Raw genomic sequence first — 13627 nt, 5'->3', positions numbered from 1 at the left:
TGGATGTCATCCATCAGAAAGATGTGTCACTCTTGGAACCTTAATTTGGTTCTCTGTGGGGCTCCGTTTGAGTTGTTGAGATGGACATCTCTGAAGGATTTTACTTTGAAGGTTATTTTCTGGTGGCAAGTTGCTTGGCCAGAAGAATTTCAGAACTTCAGGCTCCATTGTGTCGAGGTCCTTTCTCCAGTTTACTGAGAGTGGAGTATCGTGCTCGGTTCCATCTTTTTTGTCCAAGGTGGCTTCAGCTTTTCACCTTGGTCACTTGGCGGAATTGCCTGGGATTAAGAATCTGGATTCCGGGCATCTGAATGCGAGAGAACTGCATTTACTCTTTCGGATAATAGAAAGACTAGGGGGCACTCCATGAAGTTAGCATGGGGCACATTTAAAACTAATCGGAGAAAGTTCTTTTTTACTCAACGCACAATTAAACTCTGGAATTTGTTGCCAGAGGATGTGGTTAGTGCAGTTAGTATAGCTGTGTTTAAAAAAGGATTGGATAAGTTCTTGGAGGAGAAGTCCATTACCTGCTATTAAGTTCACTTAGGGGCGGATTTTCAGACTCCGCGAATAGGCCTACTTTTGTTTGCGCTCCAGGCGCAAACAAAAGTACGCTGGATTTTAGTAGATACGCGCGGAGCCGCGCGTATCTGCTAAAAACCTGGATCGGCGCGCGCAAGGCTATCGATTTTGTATAGCCGGCGCGCGCCAAGCCGCGCAGCCTACCCCCGTTCCCTCCAAGGCCACTCCGAAATCGGAGCGGCCTTGGAGGGAATCCTCTAACGCCCTCCCCTCACCTTCCCCTCCCTTCCTCTACCTAACCCACCCGCCCGGCCCTGTCTACACCCCCCCTTACCTTTCTCCGGGGATTTACGCCTCCCGGAGGGAGAAGTAAATCCCCGCGCGCGAGCGGGCCTCCTGCGCGCCGGGCCGCGACCTGGGGGCGGGTACGGAGGGCGCGGCCACGCCCCCGGACCGCCCCGGGCCGTAGCCATGCCCCCATACCCGCCCCCAAAACGCTGCCGACACGCCCCCGAAATGCCGCGACAACCGGGCCCGCCCCCGACACGCCCCCCTCGGAGAACCCCGGGACTTACGCGAGTCCCGGGGCTCTGCGCGCGCCGGTAGGCCTATGTAAAATAGGCTCACCGGCGCGCAGGGCCCTGCTCGCCTAAATCCGCCCGGTTTTGGGCGGATTTAGGCGAGCAGGGCTCTGAAAATCCGCCCTTAGAGAATAGCCACTGCCATTATTATTATTATTATTTTTAATTTTTATATACCGGAATTCCTGTATACAATACAAATCAATCCGGTTTACAAGTAACGAAAAGGTTGCCCTGGTCTGGGAGGTTAGACCAGGGTTTTTTTTTTACATGGAACATTGAACAATAACAATCAGCCATTGAACCTTATTACAACTATTTAACCTTATTACAATGAACATTGAAAGTAATAATAATTATATTTAACAAATTTAACAATTAACAAAACCTTAACCGTGTAATGAATAGTATGTGTGAGTTCATCTTTTTACAAGGAATTTTAGTAACGAATATGGTCTGCAAAAAGCGGCTATATAAAGGTGAATAACGACTGTTAAATAGACATGAGAATAAGTAAGTGCGGGTATGAAATTAAGTGTCAATGTGTTAGTGACACCCTGCAATGGTTGGATTTGAGAGTCAGGAGGAGGTGCCTAGTTAAGAGTCAGGATTTGAGAGTCAGGAGGAGGTGCCTAGTTACACTCTGGGAATTGGAACGCTTGCCTGAAAAGCCAGGTTTTTAACCTTTTTTTAAACTCTAGTAGATTGGGTTCGAGTCGAAGGTCTGGTGGGAGCGCATTCCATTGGTGTGGTCCCGCAGTGGAGAGTGCTCTTTTTCTTAGTGTTGATTTGGCCGGAGCTGCGACTAATGTGCCTTTGTAGGCGCTTCTGATGGGTCTGGCAGATGAGTGTGGACGAAGTTGGGTTTGTAGAGATATAGGTGCGTCGTTATGAATTGCTTTATGAATGATGGTTAATGTTTTATATAGGATTCTCTGTTTGATGGGTAGCCAGTGGAGGTTGCTCAAGATAGGGGTAATATGGTCTCTTTTATTAGAGTTAGTTAGGATTCTGGCTGCGGCATTTTGTACTATCTGTAGGGGTTTGATGCTGATGGCGGGAAGGCCCAGTAAGATTGAGTTGCAGTAGTCAAGTTTCGAAAAAATAATGGATTGAAGAACGAGGCGAAAGTCATTGAAGTGAAGGAGTGGCTTTAGTTTCTTTAGGACCTGTAGTTTAAAGAAGCAATCCCTGGTGGTTGTGTTTATGAATTTTTTTAGGTTAAGTTGGTTGTCAAGCCATGCTCCTAGATTCCTGACGTCGGCAGAGAGCTCCATGTTAAAAGATGTGGTTTGGGTCAGGCTGGGTGTGTGGGTGTTCGGGTTGTGTGAGATCAGTAGCAACTCTGTTTTGCTAGAGTTTAGAATCAGGTTCAGGCTGGAGAGTAGTTGTTTAATTGGTTGAAGACAATTCTCCCAGTAGGCGAAGGTTTTTTGAATAGATTCTGTAATGGGGATGAGGATCTGGATGTCGTCTGCATAGAGGTAATGAGTAAGTTTGAGTTGTGATAGCAGATGGCAGAGGGGGAGGAGGTAGACGTTGAATAGGGTGGGAGAGAGGGATGAACCTTGAGGTACGCCTTGGTCTGATAGGATGGGGGCAGATTCCTTGTTATTAATTCTGACCTTGTAAAACCTGTTAGATAGGAACGATTTGAACCAACTGAGAGCTGTGCCTTTTATTCCTATGTTTGAAAGTTGTTCTAGGAGTTGTGGGTGATTTACCGTGTCGAACGCTGAGGATAGGTCTAAAAGTACAAGTAAGAATGACTGTTTTTTCTCCAGGTTCAAAAGTAAATTATCAGTGAGAGAGAGCAAAAGTGACTCTGTACTTCGTGATTTTCGAAAACCATGTTGTGCCGGGGAAAGAATGTTGTGCTCCTCGAGATATTCGGACAGTTGTTTATTTACGGCTTTTTCCATCAGTTTGGAGATCAGGGGCAGGTTTGCAATGGGTCTGAAGTTAGCTGGGTCCGTTAGTGATGCAGTTGGTTTTTTCAGTAGGGGTTTGATGATTGCAAGTTTTAGTTGATTAGGGACTGTGCCCATGGCTAAAGAGGTATTGATGATTTCTGCAATAGGTTTTGCGACGGTGTTAGGGATGGCGGTGAGCAGATTAGTAGGGAGTGGGTCCGAGGGATGTGCAGATGGTTTAATTTTTTTAAGTAAATTTTCAATCTCCAAGGCGGATGTGGGCTCGAATGACTCTAGTCTAGAAGTCAGCGTGGGTTGGTATGAGCTAAGAGGTGTTGGAAGAGTTTGATGGATTGTAAGGGAGCGAGTGAGGTTTGAAATTTTTGTTTTGAAGTAGTTGGCTAATTCGTTGGCCTTGCTGAGCGCTAGTTGGTCTGGAATGGATGGTGGTGTTGGTTTGGTGAGAGATGATACGTAAGAGAATAAAGCCTTCGAGTCGAAGATGAAGTTATGAATTCTTTTTGCATAGAAGTCCTTTTTGGTTTTGTGTATGGCGTTTCTGTAAGTGTTGAGGGTGGCTTTGTAGTCCAGTCTGGTTGTGGGTGTAGGGTTGTTTCTCCAGATTTGTTCTTTGTTTCGTAATTTTTGTTTTAGGGCTCTGAGTTCCGGGGTGAACCATGGTTTTCTGTTGTCTCGTGCCGGTTGGATAACTTTAGAGGAGGTTGGGCAGAGTTGATCCGCTATTTTGTTCGTGAGTTTGATCCATGAAGTGGTGGCTGAATTGGCATCTGAGAGATCTATTTGTTTGAGATCTTTGGAGCAATGTTCGGTGAGTAACTCCAGTGAGCATGGTTTCCTGAAATGAATGGTGGTTTTGGAGATGTTTGGAGGTGGTGTGTTTTTCATTTTGAGGGTTGTGTCTATGATCCGGTGGTCTGACCAGGGGATTGGCGTGCAGGTGGGATTGGTATGGATGGACCAGCTATCGTTGATAAATATGAGGTCTAATGTATGACCTGCTTTGTGGGTGGGCCCGCTGATTATTTGTGAGAATCCAAGGTGACTGAGGGAGGAAAGGAAGGTTTCGCAGTTAGTGGATTGAGGGATGGAGTCCACGTGAATGTTAAAGTCTCCCAATATGATGGTTGGTTTGTCTGAGTTTAAGTGTTTTGATATCATCTCTATTAGAGGGGAGGGGTTAGCCTCTAGAGTTCCCGGTGTGGCGTAGATGAGGAATATTTGTAGATGTTGGGCTTTGAATATGGAGCATTCAAGTTTTGAAGTGGCGTATGATAGTTGTAGGGTTATGCCCAGTTGTTTTTTTGCAGCAAGTAGAATTCCTCCTCCTTTCTTTTTTGGTCTAGGTATTGAGAAGAGGTCGAAGGATTGTATAGGTAATTGGTTTGTTAATGATATGCCCGTGGGTTTTAACCAGGTTTCTGTTATTGCACATATGTCAGGGTTGTTGTCAATGAGGTAATCATTGAGAAGGTGCATTTTTTTGGAAAGTGACTGTGCATTGAATAAAGTTAAAGTGAATAATGAGAGGCCTAGGAGTTGTGTAATGGGAGATGTTATGATGTTGATGAGTCTTTGTTGTCTGGGTGTCTGAATGGGGTCTGGTGGAGAGTTGTTTCTGGGTTTTCTCTTGAGTATGGGGATGGAGTGGCGGTGTATCATTGTATTATGAATTGCTGGGGGTTCTAAATTGGGGTAGGTCTGTGACCTGTTAAGTTCAGACTCAGCTAGGATGGATGCTGGACTGTTGGAGTGGATGCTGGACTGCTGGAGTGGATGCTGGACCTCCTGGAGTGGATGCTGGAACTGTTGGAGTGGATGCTGGACTGTTGGAGTGGATGCTGGACTGTTGGAGTGGATGCTAGAACTCCTGGAGTGGATGCTGGAACTCCTGGAGTGGATGCTGGAACTCCTGGAGTGGATGCTGGATTTTTTATGTATGGGGGGTATTAATCCTGGAGATGAGAAGTCTCTCTGGCTGCACTCGGGCTACACGAAGGGACGAACAAAGGGGCAGGCCCCTTTGTCGCGCTCCTTCGGCGCGCGACGCCTAGCAGGGCGTGGGATTTAAAGTCCAGCCGGGCTGTTGCTGATTGGCTGTCGGCTTAACTGTGGGCGGGCTTTTTCTCGGGTCCCTGCGGTTTTTTTTTCCTTTGCTTTTCTTTTCTAGGTTTCGGGCCTCGGTGCGCGGCTGGCTTTGGGGCCCCCCGGGTGGGGAGGACGAGCACTGACCTGACCTTCCCCCGGCGGGGCTCTGGCGCCGGTCGCGCAGGTCTTCGGTCACAGCCGGATCGGCGAGGATCCGGCTGTGACTAAGTCTATTCTAAGTCTAAACTAAGTCTATTCCATGTAACCATTAGCAATGGTTACATGGAATAGACTTAGTGTTTGGGTACTTGCCAGGTTCTTGTGGCCTGGATTGGCCACTGTTGGAAACAGGATGCTGGGCTTGATGGACCCTTGGTCTGACCCAGCATGGCATGTTCTTATGTTCTTATTTGTTGGACCTTCATAGGGACTTGTTACACTATCTTAAGGTGACCAATGAGTTCAGGAGATCTGACCATCTCTTTGTTCATTTTATTGGAGCAAAGAAAGGAGGTACAACTTTCAAGGTGACTATTGTGAGGTGGCTGAAGGAAGTGAGTGTATTAGCGTATGTTTTTAATGGAAGTCGTTTTCTGGAGGGGTTACAGGCGCACTCTACTAGGATGCAAGCGGCTTCCTAGGCAGAGTGTCAATTGCTTTCTCTGCAGGAAATTTGTCAGGCAGCGAATTGGTCATGTCTACACAGTTTTACCAGACATTACTGACTGGATGTTCAGATGCTGGAGGAAACGCAGTTTGGAGAAGTTGTGTTGCGAACTGGCCTTTTGTGTTCTTGCCCATTTTTGGGGAAGCTCGGGTACATCCTATTGGTCTGGACTGATCTGGGGTATGAACAGGAAAGGAAATGTGGTTCTTTTCTGCTAAATTTTGTTCCTGGAATACCCCAGATCAGTCCAGAATCCCACCCTTTCTGCAAAATCTGTTCTTTGATCTTTTGTAAATGATGGAGAGTTGTTTTTCTGAGGTGGTTTTTGGGTGTTGCAATCCCCATTATTGATGTTGGGGGTCTCCAGATCGGGGTCCCACCTTTCCTCTGCTCTTGTTGTTAATTAGTGAGGTTCTCATCTTGGCTTGGGTACAAGTCAGTACAGAGGGACTGCAGGTGGCATTCTACGTTAAGCAGCAGTATCAATAAAGCTTTTCTTCTCTGCCTTCATCTGCTGACAGGGATGCAAAACCCACTAATCTACACTGATCTGTGGTTTTCCAGGAACAAAAATTAGCAGGTAAGAACAAATTTTCTTTCCGTCTTGTATAGAAAAATATCCATAATACTTTTGCTGTTCTTCTTCCATTTTTGTTTGGATCAAGAGAGAACAAGCTCCTTTAAGATATTCTCCGACAATTGTTCCTATGCCCCCACTCTGTCCAGTTGCTTCTCCCTTCTCGATTTCTGGTCACTTAAATTCTGTCACTGTTTTGGTGAGTGATTTCAGTAAAGAAGTATTTCCTCTAATCTGTTTGCATACCAGGAGTCCAAGGTTCTCTCTCCTCATCTTTCAGGACAGCAGGAGAACATAGTCAAGTTAGCAAAGGGGCAGTGTATATAAGGCTCAGGAAGAGTTGCAGGAAAGTGCACATTTATTTATTTATTTGTTTGTTTGTTTTAAAGTGTTTCTGTTCCGTCTATAACAGAAGATGTGCTAGATGGATTAAAACAGTAGCAAAGTAATATAAACAGTTAAAATGAAAATTAATAAAAAAAAAATACAACAAAGTAAAATTAACAATAAAAAGTCACATAACAAAATACATTGAATATTAAACAAAAATATAAAAATCAAATAGAAGGAATTGCCTAAACAAACAAATGTGCCTTAAGAAGTTTCCTAAATATCTTTGTCTTCGCAAGCTCGTAATGCCCCAGATAGGGCATTCCATAAGTTTGGCTCAGCAACCGTAAATGACCTACTGCGTGTTTCTTGTAATTGAGCATGATTAATAAAAGGAATCACTAAAAGACTTATCAGCAGAGCATGAATTGGGCCTTGGAGTGTACTGTTGCACCTGATTGGCCAGGTAAGAGGGATCATTGAATTTCAAAACATTAAAACAAGTAATAATTTAAACCTCAATCTAAAATGTACAGAGAGCTAATGAAGTTCCTTAAGCCAACGGGTAACATGGTCACATTGCTTTCCCCCAAATATCAACAGAGCAACTGAGTTTTGCAGGACCTGCACTGCTCTCAACACAACAGGCAGGCCAACAAAAAGAGAATTACAATAATCTACAGAAGACAATACAAAAGCTTGAACAATGGTCCGAAAGTCATCCTTATCGAGTACATATTTCAAATGATGTTAACAGTTGCAATTTAAAATCACCGCCCTTCAAAATATTCTGCAAGTGAGTCTTAAAAGTAAGCCGACTGTCAAAAATTACACCCAGATTTTGCACCGAGTTTGAAAATGGATATCAGTATCCAGTAATGACAAAGAGACAATGCTGTGTTTATTTACATAATCCAGGTCACAGGAAAAACATATTGCTTCAGTTTTGCGAGCATTCAATAACAGATGATTCCTTTGCATCCAATGATTGATAAGCAATACACAGTCTGCAATGTGAGCTAAGGTAGCTGACAAGTTACTCTTTATGGGGAAAATACAATTGCAGGTCATTAGCATAGAGTCTAAAAGTTATACACTGCAATTCAAGCACGGAACATAGTGGCCTCATGCAAATATTGAACAGCACCGCAGCTAAAACTGAACCCTGTGGAATCCCACAGGATTGAAGACATGAGATTAGAGTTGAGATGGGAGAGGATATGCATGAGGACAGGAAAGGGAAGAAGGGACCATGCACAGAATCAGGTTGGGGGAAGAGGGAAGTGGGTATGAGACCACATGTGTCAGGTGGGAGAAGAACGCAATGTCTATGATATTAGGGGGAGGTTGATGAAGCAAAGAGACTGAGCACTGTGCATGAAACTGAAGAAGAGGAAAAATGGCAGTGTTTGCAAGGACAGGGCGTGCACGTGAGATTGGGAAGGAAGGGAGGAGTATACATTGGAGAGGAAGTGGGAGAATACACACAAAGTCAGGAACCAGGTTTGTGCCCTGTATATGAGGTTGTGAACAGCTTGGAGAAATACACACAAGGTCAGGAAGGGGGTAGGTGCATATATATAAGGTTGCATAAGAACATAACATAAGATTTGCTATTCTGGGTCAGACCCCAAAGGTCAATCAAGCTCAGTATCCTTTTTCCAACAGTGATCAATCCAGGTCACAAGTATCTGGCAGGATTGCAAAACATTGATAAATTCCAAGCTGCTTATCCCAGTGGTAAGCAGTGGATTTTCCCAAGTTCACCTTGATAATGGTTAATGGACGTTTCCTCCAGAAACGTGTTCAAATTTTTTTTAAACACAGCTATAATAATAACTTCCATCACATCTTCTGGCAAAGAATTCCAGAGCTTAATTAGGCATTGAGTAAAAAAATATTTTATCTTTTTAGTTTTAAATGTATTACCCAGTATCTTCATCGTGTGTCCCTTGGTCTTTGCACTTTTTGAAAGGGTAAACAACTGATTTGCGTTCACCTGCTCCATTCATAACCAGTGCGAAAGCAACATAGTTTTATAATGTAACACTAAGAACTGCTTTACAGTGCAACAAGGAACAGCAATACAATTAAATAACATAATGACTGTTATAATAATAGATGAGTCAATAGGATGTGAAGTTAAAAGTTAATCAGATCATCAGGTATAGAGAGAAGGTCATATTTGCGGAATACTTAGGCCTCTCAGTAAGGTGAGCTGCTGTGTGGTAATGTGTTATAGACCTCTATCATATCCCCCTCAGCCATCTCTTCTCCAAGCTGAACAGCCCTAATCTCTTCAGCCTTTCCTCATAGGGAAGCTGTTCCATCCCCTTTATCATCTTGGTCGCCCTTCTCTGTACCTTTTCTAATTCTGCTTTATCTTTCTTGAGATGCGGTGACCAGAAGTGCACACAATACTCAAGATGAGGTTGCACCATGGAGTGATACAGAGACATTATGATATTCTCTGTTTTATTCTCCATTCCTTCCCTAATAATCCCCAGCATTCTGTTTGTGTATGATATATGGACACAAGATGAGGATGCACCATGGAGTGATACAGAGACATTATGATATTCTCTGTTTTATTCTCCTTCCTTTCCTAATAATCCCCAGCATTCTGTTTGTGTATGATATATGAACACAAGATGAGGTCACACCATGGAGTGATACAGAGACATTATGATATTCTCTGTTTTATTCTCCATTCCTTTCCTAATAATCCCCAGCATTCTGTTTGTGTATGATATATGAACACAAGATGAGGATGCACCATGGAGTGATACAGAGGCATTATGATATTCTCTGTTTTATTCTCCATTCCTTTCCTAATAATCCCCAGCATTCTGTTTGTGTATGATATATGAACACAAGATGAGGATGCACCATGGAGTGATACAGAGGCATTATGATATTCTCTGTTTTATTCTCCATTCCTTTCCTAATAATCCCCAGCATTCTGTTTGTGTATGATATATGAACACAAGATGAGGTCGCACCATGGAGTGATACAGAGACATTATGATATTCTCTGTTTTATTCTCCATTCCTTTCCTAATAATCCCCAGCATTCTGTTTGTGTATGATATATTAACACAAGATGAGGATGCACCATGGAGTGATACAGAGACATTATGATATTCTCTGTTTTACTCTCCATTCCTTTCCTAATAATCCCCAGCATTCTGTTTGTGTATGATATATGAACACAAGATGAGGATGCACCATGGAGTGATACAGAGACATTATGATATTCTCTGTTTTATTCTCCATTCCTTTCCTAATAATCCCCAGCATTCTGTTTGTGTATGATATATGAACACAAGATGAGGTCGCACCATGGAGTGATACAGAGGCATTATGATATTCTCTGTTTTATTCTCCATTCCTTTCCTAATAATCCCCAGCATTCTGTTTGTGTATGATATATGAACACAAGATGAGGATGCACCATGGAGTGATACAGAGACATTATGATATTCTCTGTTTTATTCTCCATTCCTTTCCTAATAATCCCCAGCATTCTGTTTGTGTATGATATATGAACACATATCACCGGATATATGAACAATCATATCACCGGAAAACAATAACACACTTCCAAAACCAACCGCACTCCTTCAATCTACCCATGTAAGAGATCTAGGAGCTATCTTAGACAATCGTCTCAACCTTAAAACATTCATTAACCAAACCACCAAAGATTGCTTCTACAAATTACACATTCTGAAAAGAATCAAACCACTTTTCCACACTATGGACTTTAGAACAATCTTGCAAGCAATAATTTTTTCAAAACTAGATTATTGCAACTCTTTACTATTAGGCCTCCCAGCTTCTTACATCAAACCCCTACAAATGGTTCAGAACTCCGCAGCCAGAGTCCTTTCAAATTCCAGGAAAATGGACCACATCTCCCCTATCCTCCAAAAACTTCATTGGCTACCAATCCACTATAGAATCATGTATAAATCCATCAACATCATATACAAGACCATCAACCAACTCACGCAACTAGATCTTCAAATACCATTTAAAAAATACACTTCTGCCAGACCTATTAGGGAATACTACAAAGAGTCACTCCAAATTCCAAATGACAAAACCTATCAACATAAATCTTTGAGTCTCAGAGCCTTCTCTACAGCAGGTCCAGTTCTGTGGAACTCTATACCACCTGATCTAAGACAAGAGCCATGCGCTCTAACATTTAGGAAAAGACTAAAAACTTGGCTTTTCAAAAAAGCATTTCCAAGCCTTGAATAAAATACACTCATCAACACAAACTGCCATGTAACCTCTGGATCCAAATAAGAATCCACCTATCATAATCTTATCACTATTACGTTTTGAGTTTTATCATATCATCACCATACTCTACTGTGTCATATTGATTCTCTTGTTTATATTACCGCTCATATTTATGTACCGTCACATTCATGCAAATAGGCTTATTTACTTACTCTGCTGCACTATCACTTTAATTGTGTTAAATGTAAATATTACATTGTTTAACCTCTCCCCTCTTCCAGTTCCAAGTTAATTTTCCCTGTTATATTGTAACTTTCTCACACCTTTTAATTGATTCTCTGTATTTAAAGTTCAAATTTGTATTGGAAATATTTATTACGTTACGCTATACTTTGCACACATTGTTATTTATAAACCGGGTTGATGTGATCCCTATCATGAAACTCGGTATAACAAAAATAATAAATAAATAAATAAATAAATAAATAAGATGAGGATGCACCATGGAGTGATACAGAGACATTATGATATTCTCTGTTTTATTCTCCATTCCTTTCCTAATAATCCCCAGCATTCTGTTTGTGTATGATATATGAACACAAGATGAGGATGCACCATGGAGTGATACAGAGACATATTATGATATTCTCTGTTTTATTCTCCATTCCTTTCCTAATAATCCCCAGCATTCTGTGTGTGTATGATATATGAACACAAGATGAGGTCACACCATGGAGTGATACAGAGGCATTATGATATTCTCTGTTTTATTCTCCATTCCTTTCCTAATAATCCCCAGCATTCTGTTTGTGTATGATATATGAACACAAGATGAGGATGCACCATGGAGTGATACAGAGACATTATGATATTCTCTGTTTTATTCTCCATTCCTTTCCTAATAATCCCCAGCATTCTGTTTGTGTATGATATATGAACACAAGATGAGGATGCACCATGGAGTGATACAGAGGCATTATGATATTCTCTGTTTTATTCTCCATTCCTTTCCTAATAATCCCCAGCATTCTGTTTGTGTATGATATATGAACACAAGATGAGGATGTACCATGGAGTGATACAGAGACATTATGATATTCTCTGTTTTATTCTCCATTCCTTTCCTAATAATCCCCAGCATTCTGTTTGTGTATGATATATGAACACAAGATGAGGTCACACCATGGAGTGATACAGAGACATTATGATATTCTCTGTTTTATTCTCCATTCCTTCCCTAATAATCCCCAGCATTCTGTTTGTGTATGATATATGAACACAAGATGAGGATGCACCATGGAGTGATACAGAGACATTATGATATTCTCTGTTTTATTCTCCATTCCTTTCCTAATAATCCCCAGCATTCTGTTTGTGTATGATATATGAACACAAGATGAGGTTGCACCATGGAGTGATACAGAGGCATTATGATATTCTCTGTTTTATTCTCCATTCCTTTCCTAATAATCCCCAGCATTCTGTTTGTGTACGATATATGAACACAAGATGAGGTTGCACCATGGAGTGATACAGAGACATTATGATATTCTCTGTTTTATTCTCCATTCCTTTCCTAATAATCCCCAGCATTCTGTTTGTGTATGATATATGAACACAAGATGAGGTCACACCATGGAGTGATACAGAGGCATTATGATATTCTCTGTTTTATTCTCCATTCCTTTCCTAATAATCCCCAGCATTCTGTTTGTGTATGATATATGAACACAAGATGAGGTTGCACCATGGAGTGATACAGAGACATTATGATATTCTCTGTTTTATTCTCCATTCCTTTCCTAATAATCCCCAGCATTCTGTTTGTGTACGATATATGAACACAAGATGAGGTTGCACCATGGAGTGATACAGAGACATTATGATATTCTCTGTTTTATTCTCCATTCCTTTCCTAATAATCCCCAGCATTCTGTTTGTGTATGATATATGAACACAAGATGAGGATGCACCATGGAGTGATACAGAGGCATTATGATATTCTCTGTTTTATTCTCCATTCCTTTCCTAATAATCCCCAGCATTCTGTTTGTGTATGATATATGAACACAAGATGAGGATGCACCATGGAGTGATACAGAGGCATTATGATATTCTCTGTTTTATTCTCCATTCCTTTCCTAATAATCCCCAGCATTCTGTTTGTGTATGATATATGAACACAAGATGAGGATGCACCATGGAGTGATACAGAGGCATTATGATATTCTCTGTTTTATTCTCCATTCCTTTCCTAATAATCCCCAGCATTCTGTTTGTGTATGATATATGAACACAAGATGAGGATGCACCATGGAGTGATACAGAGACATTATGATATTCTCTGTTTTATTCTCCATTCCTTTCCTAATAATCCCTAGCACTCTATTTGCTTTCCTGGCTGCTGCTGCACACTGAGCAGGAGATTTCAATGTATTATCAGTGATGACACCTAGATCCTTTTCCTGAGTGGTGACTCCTAATGTGGAACCTTGCATTTTGTAGCTATAATTTGGGTTTCTCTTCCCTAAGTGCATCACTTTGCATTTGTCCATGTTAAATTTCATTTGCCATTTGCATCCCCAGTCTCCTCTTGCAATTTCTCACAATCCTCTTGTGAGTTGACAACTTTGAATAATTTTGTGTCATTGGCAAATTTGATCACCTCCCTCGT

General features: G+C 41.7%; 1 protein-coding gene across 4 annotated transcripts in view; it reads left to right on the top strand.

Annotated features, from left to right (window-relative positions):
• The window catches only part of C8H20orf96 (chromosome 8 C20orf96 homolog), a 204119-nt gene that overhangs the window by 65985 nt on the left and 124507 nt on the right, over nucleotides 1-13627 (top strand). The window lies entirely within an intron of this gene.

This window comes from Rhinatrema bivittatum, chromosome 8 (genome assembly GCF_901001135.1).
Source record: "Rhinatrema bivittatum chromosome 8, aRhiBiv1.1, whole genome shotgun sequence".
Lineage (NCBI taxonomy): Eukaryota > Metazoa > Chordata > Amphibia > Gymnophiona > Rhinatrematidae > Rhinatrema > Rhinatrema bivittatum.
The sequence above is the reverse complement of the archived record's forward strand: the minus strand, read 5'-3'. Positions and strand labels throughout refer to the sequence as shown.